Source organism: Ornithodoros turicata, chromosome 1 (assembly GCF_037126465.1).
Source record: "Ornithodoros turicata isolate Travis chromosome 1, ASM3712646v1, whole genome shotgun sequence".
Taxonomy (NCBI): Eukaryota; Metazoa; Arthropoda; class Arachnida; order Ixodida; family Argasidae; genus Ornithodoros; species Ornithodoros turicata.
The window spans coordinates 111598855-111606450 of record NC_088201.1 but is presented as its reverse complement, the minus strand read 5'-3'; the positions used below and the strand labels follow the sequence as shown (position 1 = coordinate 111606450).

Below are 7596 nucleotides of genomic sequence, written 5' to 3'. Positions count from 1 at the left end.
CTGGACTCTCGCCCTTTCTCCCTACCGAAATTGCTTGGTCCCTGGCCCAATCCAGCCCAGCAACGCTCTGCGCTCAAAGCTCTTCTGACATTTCTGGACACCATCGGACTTCGATCGTTATTGTAAAGGGGCTCGTTATTTTATTCCCCCCATTCCACCAAGCACTGGGGTAGAGTATCGCCTGTTGCGATGAAACTCCCCACTCTCCAAGGCCGAAAATAAAGTTGTTTGTTGTTTGTTGAGGACGAAGATGGGGCACGAACGCGTGGGGAGGAAAATAAAGTGGCATTCTGAAAACGTTCTAGGACAGAACGGCCAACAGCGGTTTTTGTCTCTGGCCTTGGCTAGGCACACCACATTACATACTATAAAAGCCAAGATATAGGCCCTCCTCCATCGATCCAATCGACTGCATGAGGTGCTATCTTGTCGGCTCCGCTTGGGACACACATACTTAACACACTGGTTAAACATAAAACACCAAACACGAACATTTCCTCAAACATGTTTGACGAAAATGCCTGACAAACATCCCCCATACATGTATGGCTCAACAGCTGTGGTCACACTGCCATAACGCCGTCAGAACATGTTCAAAGACACGCGTGTATAACCAGCGTGACCGTGCCGTGATACAAAAGTGTGCTTCGGTTGTGTTTGAAAGCTTGTTTTCAAACACTTGAACGTGTATTTGGACACTGTCGAAAAACAGCTCATGGGATTTTGGAGAAATCAAATAAATTTCTTGATATTCATCAAAGAATATGTTGCTTTTTACGTGTTTGAGTGTCAACAACATTGGGCATCATTGAAAATGGCGAGTTCTTTCGGTGTGGAGCTTCGCCCACCTCCTCCGATCTGTCGACTTTGGTGGGCGATTAGCGTGAAATACATTTCGCAGAAGGTGAGTACCTGTTTACTATCAGTGCTTCAACTCATCGAGCGAAGTTTTGCGTCGCAAGAACAGCACGACGCCGATATCGGCGTCACCGGGTTATCGTGAAATCATGATCGGCGCAGTTTTGTGCGTCTTGTTTGTTTGTGCTGTTCTCGCGCCGCAAAACTTGTCTGCTATGTACGAACTGCCCAAATGTTAGTACAATGCAATGGTTGTTTTTCTAGTCAAGTGGATAACGCTTGTGTTTGGCGTTTGCTTTCGAGGAGTGAAATGTCGACGCAAAAGGCCCGGAGACGGCAGCGATCAGTCTACGCTTCGCTCGACGCCCGTTTCATAAACATGGTGTTACTCGCAGCCGGAATCCCGAAAGCCACAAGAAACTCGAACCCGGACACGAATTTCACGCCAACGACAGTCGAATAGGTATGAGGAGCACGTGCACTCCAATATCAATTTTAACATGTATGTGCGGTTCTGCTGCTAATCTAATGTGCGTCCAAAGAAGCAAGTTAGCGGGCATGTCAGTTGCTGCTAGCACCAGGACATCTAGATTTGTTTTTGTTTCTTTGAATTATTCCTTTGTGGTAATTTGTCAAGGTGCTCAGAGCGCTCTGCTGATTTCACCTCTGGGAGCTCATGTACAGTTTATAGTGAAATGTTTCCCAAGAGTTTCCCTGAAACCTTGCATAGTTAGCACCTGTGATACCCTGCACATTGACTGAGTTTTTAAATCCTTGGTAGCACCCTATATTCTCCGCTATATAAGCAGGTCGATATACATTACATAGGATACTTAGAAATTTGGATAAAGTATGGCTAATTATTGCTGTATGTGGGTCACTTGCACATAGCGACATTGTTTGCACTACACATCATAGTGCACCCCGGAACGACACTAGGACATGTGTTTTACTAATTCCCAATGATGAGGAAGCAAAATGCAGGTACTTGCACTCAGCACATGCAGAATTATCACAATAACATAGCTACAGAACAGTCAAGTATGTCAATTTTCTGCTTTAAATGCACATCAGATGAAAGGGGACTGCACTTTGTGCATATAATTTTTAACATGGTCCGTTAAACTATTAGAAAGAATCCTGCAAGTTCAAAAGAATTAGCTCGTCACTATGTACAGTGCCCGAAAACCTATGGTGTAGACATGATTCTGAGGAATCTTTATCATTATAGCTGCCCCCTTTATCGCTCCTAAGGCACTTGGCACCTTGGTGCTGATTCTGCGCACATGGAAAGAAAGTGTAAAAAAGCCAGAGCAATTAAAAATGTATTTAAGCTGTACTGCAGTATAGAAGCTTTTGCGTAGCTTCAAACTGCATGAATATGTAACTTTTCTATAAAAATTCTGCACATGAAAATTCACATTCCCTATTGGTAGTTCGAATGCAAATTGGAAGTTCGCATGTGTGCACACTAAGGTATTCCTTATTCGTCATTACAGCATGCCACAATAGCCAAACTCTGCTTTTCAAAACTGCACGTATGCACATATGCATTTCTACATGGGACAGTTGAAGAGCGTGGCACATCATACCTCTCTTTCTCTGTGGCGAGATGAGGAGCCCTCTGCCATCAGTTTCTTTTTCTTTTTTTTTAGCTTGTGCTATATTATTATGCATCACATATGATCTGGTATGGGAAGGTATCCATTATTGGGGGGTGTGGGGTGTGACAAAAAAAGCCACATTGGGTGAAGCCACTGGCTGTCACTGTCCATTTTGTTCTGAACTGGCGTGCTAAATTTAAACTCTGTCAAAGTGCATTTGTGCTGTAGTGCTGTTACATTAGAGAATTGTAACAATTTAGCTGGTATTTTCATCATTTTATGTGCCCTCTTTATGCCCTTCTGTAGGCAACATAACGTATTGGCACAAGTGAGGAGCTGAATGAGTCACCACAATACACCAAGTAGCTGTTCTTCTAGCGACAACTGCAGCACGGCAGCAATCAACACTGAAAAGCGAAACAAGCTCCAGTGAAAACACAAAGTGCCGATCAAGAGCCTCGGTCAGAGTGTCAGTAAGGAGTGCTCGCATCATTGTCTCCTGTGTATTTCTCCCATTTCGTGATAAGCTACCAGTGCTTGTTTGTGTTGCGCATGTTAAAGCCAGTGTAGTCACACAAGTATATCCAATGTTTATTTATTACTATATTGTACACAGTATTTATTAGTACTCATTCCTAATATACACAATATTTATCAAAGCGCATTGTTTTAAATTACGTAATGTAATGTAGGATGTCATTTCGTTCTTACACTCTCGGACTGTTTATTGTCTGAACACAAGATTCGTGCAAAATAATTTCAACGTTAATCTGGCTGTTATCAATTCTGAGCTCTGTCAACATCTTGCTGACTGTCACAGTTGTTGTGCTGACATTTACTCAGCCTTCGTGTTGAGGAAAGAAAGAAATTGGGGCAAAACCTTTCTTCTTGAACAAGTGGAAGTTGCAAGTAGGGATAATTGTGTTATGTGTTCTCATTTCCTTTGCTATTGAAGTTTCTTGCTTCAAAATGTATTGGTATTGATTAAAATATTTTTGTTTAAGAATCTGTCGTGTGCATTGCGTTCATCATGGGATAATCAATCAATCAAATGTTTATTGACCACCTGTTTAAAAAACAGAATACAACATAAGACTGTGAAGGAGCTTGGTGAGGAGGAGGTGCAGCTTGCTGCTGTGCAAGATGCACAAGCAGTTAATGTCCTAGCAGCAGCTAAAGCGGTGCAGCTCGAAAAATGATAACGGTACACAAGAAGCTTCAAGCCTTATTTAGCAATGGATGGCTCTCTTATGGGGAGCTGTCTACAGACTGAGTCATCCCGCTCCCCAAACAAAGTTGACAACTTATTGAAGAAACAGGGGAATGTCATCCATTGCGGTCTCTCCGGAATAAACTGGGACACATTACTGCATGCGATATGGACTAATGCTCTGAAGGCAAACAATGTGACAACCGAGCTTGTTTCTACAAACCAGTTCTACTCACTGGCATGGAATGTATTTCGTTAAATTAACAGGACTTAAAGGTGTGCCTAAAGGTGACGTAACAAGTATCCCACCGAAAATGCTGCTCAGGTCATGACGTCAATCTGTGGCACGTGCAGCAAGGTAGGCTAGCCAACCATGTAAATCTGGACTGAGTTTACATTACATGGGTGACCATTTTCACATACAATGCACACTAGAGCTTGTATCGGCTAACTATATCATACAGTCAGAGCGTTGCAATGAAATTATTGTGCATTTGGGTCAGGTTTGTGCCATTCTAGTTTCTAGTTATAGTTCTAGTTCTTCTATTTCTAGCTGGTTCGGCGTGTGGGATATGTGCCATAAAGCACAGCTACAATCTCAAATAGGAACAAAAATAGAAATTTGTGGTGTAAGAAAAATTAGGGACAGCAAGCACCTTTACTTTTCCATTGTTTTATGGTTTGGTGGTTATGTGTACCCAAATTTTGCAGTCTGGATATGGTGCTATTGCAATGCCTGGATTCCCATTCCATCATGTGTTATCTCTTTTCTTTCATCACTCGTGAACTGTATCATTCCTGTTTTTGTTGTTTGTCGTCCCCTGTATCTCTCATTTGGTGTTTCATTGTTTGCGACCTGTATGATATCCGTGTATGATATATGTACTGCAGGCAGCTCTCATTCAGCTCAAACGCTGAGCTTCAGACTGCTCCAGACGATCCCACCTGATGACAGAGACGAACTTGGGAGTAGATATGTTTCGGTGGACCTTGGCGCATATTTCGAGTCCTACATTGCCGCACTTGTGCAACAACGTATTTATCTACAATCTTACGCAATCAAGCTGCGTATGTGACACGTAGCCCACGTATGAGCACCAGTTGCGATTCAAACGCGATTATTTCTTGCACGAAATCATGCTTAAAAACACAGGCGCATTCTCATATTTTGCTGCTCGGTAAATATCCTAGCAGTAGACGAACGAAGTACTCCGCTGCTTCCAACATTAAGCGTCTCGATTTGTACTGTTTTCACGGTGTGATGCGTTTTTGTTTTTTCTGGTGGTGTTGACGTTCTCGGAGCCGCACAAACAAACAACATCGACGACAAAAATGTGCAATATTGTACGACGAATGAATATATCGGCAGCGTAGGCAGTCACCCGCCGCCATGCTCCATCGGCCGTCGTCGTCCCCGATTGGTTACTGAGTCGATGACGAGTCGTGATGTCAGGATGTCAGTGTATAAGCGGCCCCGTATGACCAGTATGACCAGCTATCGTGTGTTGTGTTTGCTGTTCATGTTGAAAGTGTCAAGCAAGTGTCAAACAAGACAAGCATCAAACACTGTTGCGAGGCATGTTTTGTATCGTCAATGTGACCAGTCGATTATACATAAACAAAACATGTTTGCATGCACGTTGTTAAACGTGTTTTGAGCGTTTGTATAACCAGTGTGAATGCAATTACTGTGGGGAACAACTCTCAATCCTCCATATCCTCATTGTATGCCCAGCATATCAGCATCTTCGTGAACGTCATTTTGTTTTATTCTATAGAAACTTCTTACCACTCCACCCCGCGCTTTTGCTGGGCGATGAAAGTTTCATACACACACACACACATACATTGGATGGTGATGGGGTGGGCGATTCACCGCATTCATACCCTTTGAAAATATCTATATGTTTTTTAGAGATATTGGGTTTTTAAAGGATCTGTGATTTTAATTACTAACCCAGCACTTAACACTGTTTTAGTAAATACACAAACTTTACCCAGATAAAACTTACACTCGTATTTCGCGCATTATGGCCTTAATAGCTAATGCACCAGAAAAACCCAAATCAAATCTTGCCTCAAAATCAGGGTTCGCGTCAGAACTTCTTTTGTATGTATGTGTTGACCTAATGTTTTGTGACCATGAGTTTGTCCCACTGTATGTGAATATTTATTTTGTACAAAATTGTCAAATAACTAATGTGTCTCCATGCCTTCGCTTTCTGCATTAGATGCTATTATGACATTTTTTTCGCATAAAATTGTCAAACCAGTATTTTGTCTTCATGTCTGTTTCACTGTGCTGCATGCATCTGTGGTATACTGTGCCCCTTTTCTATGTATAATATTCAAAACTAACAAGATGTCAGTTTAAAGGATCCAAGACCAATAATACTGAGCATGTGTTCCTTTCTAATACACATGTTACTTGGTCTAGGTCTTGGTTTTAATCTTTTTATGGTAGCTTCCCAGAACAGAAGTAATACTGTAATGTAACAGCCAAAGTTCAATGTACCGAAGCATAACATCTCAAAATATTCTTCGGACTTTTTATTTCCTGCTGTCTTTTGAAAGTGAAGAAAAAGGAAATCCATACGTGGTCAATAGAATTTCTTTGGTTGGCTCCTTTGGACAGTTTGGAAAAAGAATGTCCAAAGTCGCTCTAGAGATATTATTTCTACAATTGTCTATAGGAAGGCAACGTAATAAGAAAATCCAAAGAGACCAAAGAATGTCCAAATGATGTCAATAGACTGGCAAAATTTATTTGGGTTTAATATAATTAAATAATGATGCATATAGCCATAAAGAGTTTACTAATGCTTGTTGGAAGGGTGTACATTTGCTTACATAAATCATTCACAAGAATACACACAACGACTTTGAGCTCACCAAGGCTTTATGTGTGCAATGCCAACTGATGTTAGTATTTTCGTGGTAAAAACCATCTTTTGCAGCTTAAGAAAACAATACCATCACAGGGGCAGTTGCCTCGTTATATTGCAAGAGAGTACTCAGTACCGGACAGAGATAAACACACCAATTAAAACATAAACTGCCTAGTGCAGTGAGTGGAAAGTTTACTTCTTATTGGCAGAATATTAACACCATTCTTTTTTCTATAAGATATCTCAGTCGGTAGCGTGATCGCCTTCTGATCCCAAGATCGCGAGTTCGAACCCGGCCGAGGACGCCAGCAAGTTGGTGGCAGGGTACAAGTTGCTTAGATACGCCGTCTTCCGCGAGGGACGTTAAATACGGGGTGCCGTCTGGTGAGCTTTCATCGGACGTTAAAGAACCCTCAGGTGGGCAAAAGCAATCCACAGACCGACCGCTGTGGCGTTGCTCATGAGCTCAGTTGTCTCGCGACGTAAACCCCAATTATTTTTATTTATAAGATTTCTCAGGTCAGAGCACTTTATAGGATATCCAAATTGCCACTAATGTGTGTCATGTGTATGTATGTCATCACACTTAAATATATTTACCTGCTGTAATATCCCTCAGACCAAGCACAAAATGTGGCATATGGTCTTCAGTTGAAAAGTTATAATGCAGGAGAGCATGCATTGCTGTAAAGTGTTTCACCTGAACCATTACCCAAAATCTATGAAGTGGCAGTACACATCTGTCCCATAGAATGACCCTCCTGTGGTGCTATGTGTAGAATCTATGCACACCTTTGTTGGTGCCCAAATGCCTTAACAGCTGTATTTGCCCATGCCTGTCATGAGAACCAGCTAGAAATCCTCATCTTGCAACAAGTCAGTATTTCCTCGTTCAAAGACAATAGGATCATCCCTCTTGCCTTTATGTGGGAGGGAAAGCACTGAACTGTTTGTTTGGGCTCTGATAGAATTGACCAACAGGGCAACACTGTTTTGATTGTCGTCGTGTTTCCTCTCACCGTAGCATATATTATAT

The 7596-nt window shown here is 41.9% G+C and overlaps 1 long non-coding RNA gene across 1 annotated transcript; it reads left to right on the top strand.

The window, feature by feature from the left end:
* Positions 1-670: 670 nt before the first annotated feature.
* LOC135367919 (uncharacterized) lies at positions 671-3006 on the top strand. Its single transcript, XR_010414583.1, has 3 exons — positions 671-904; positions 1123-1321; positions 2769-3006. It is a non-coding gene; the product is annotated as an uncharacterized LOC135367919 (long non-coding RNA).
* The last annotated feature ends 4590 nt before the right edge of the window (positions 3007-7596 follow it).